We start from the raw sequence: 1,167 nt of genomic DNA, 5'->3' as shown, positions 1-1,167 counted from the left end.
CATATTATGATGCACAACTGTGCAACATGTTTGCAGCTGGTGAAACATCTGGACTGTAGGCAGGCCGGTTTAGCACTCAGAGTCTTTAGTAGTTTAGCATTGTCTTGCTAAAATATGCACAGCTTTCCCTGAACAAAACATTACATACATGGGAGCATTTATTGCTCTAAAACCTGTGTATACATTTCAGCACTGGCGGTACTTTTCTAGATGTACAAGCTGCCAATTCCGCAGGCAATGATGTACCGCCATACCACTAATGGGTATGAGCACTAATAACAAGGTTGATTGTCCTCTTTAGTATGTAGAAAGTTTTATCTGGTTTTTTTTTTTTAAAGAATTCTGAAATAGTTCCTATAGATATATCTCATATATATATATATATATATATGTATGTATAAAATATTAAGATGTAATAATGAAATTCTTGGCCAGATAACAGTAACTGTTTGTGACATTTTGCTTATTTTGAAAAAGTATATATTACACCTTAAATAAAATGCTATTACAAAGTAAGTTCTACAGCTGTATCTTATTTATATTCTGGCAAATGCCTTTGCCTTCTAGCAGGCTAACATATGTTAGCCACTAGCTTTGCACATTCTGTTTAATCATGTATGTGCTTAAAGTGATTTTGGATTAGGGCTGAGTTTATAGGATTAGAACTTTCCACTAGCTGGATGGAGCCTTAAATAGATCAACCTGAAGCTGTCAGTGCTTCAGAGCTGTGGGAGAATCGCTGTTTGACGGCAAAATATTTCAGCGATAGGACCATTTCTGTTCCAGATGTGCAGGTAGGTGTAGTATTGTTGACTGGAATTAACAGCAATGTTTTTTTAACATTTCAGCATTTGTCTTCATCAATTTTATTGTGTTAAGTCTTTATCTTTTATTTTTTTGCCTCTGTGGGCTTCAAACTATCTATGAAAACAGATGAGAATATTAGAGAGGAATTTCCTGTCAGTGAAAACAATTTCCTGCATGTTTGTATATTGAACCATCAGAAAACAACAGAAGATTTATTTATTGATTATACCTTAAATTAACACTGTAGAGCAGATAGAAGAAAACAGAAAACTGATGTTTTTAAATCATGAAAAAGTACTGGGTACAGCTCTTTAGTAAGTCGTTTTCTCCTCCTTTCTGTTAGCCCAAAGTTATTATTGT

At 34.2% G+C, this 1,167-nt stretch overlaps 1 protein-coding gene across 1 annotated transcript in view; it reads left to right on the top strand.

The window, feature by feature from the left end:
- Window positions 1–693: 693 nt before the first annotated feature.
- The window catches only part of irgq2 (immunity-related GTPase family, q2), a 1,977-nt gene continuing 1,503 nt past the window's right edge, over window positions 694–1,167 (top strand). The window contains exon 1 of the mRNA XM_005754292.1: window positions 694–794. The gene's annotated coding sequence lies outside the window, so the exon portion shown is untranslated. The remainder of the gene's footprint in view (window positions 795–1,167) is intronic.

This window comes from Pundamilia nyererei, unplaced genomic scaffold (assembly GCF_000239375.1).
Source record: "Pundamilia nyererei isolate P.nyererei 1_Seehausen unplaced genomic scaffold, PunNye1.0 scaffold00534, whole genome shotgun sequence".
In the NCBI taxonomy this organism is placed as follows: domain Eukaryota; kingdom Metazoa; phylum Chordata; class Actinopteri; order Cichliformes; family Cichlidae; genus Pundamilia; species Pundamilia nyererei.
The sequence above is the reverse complement of the archived record's forward strand: the minus strand, read 5'-3'. Positions and strand labels throughout refer to the sequence as shown.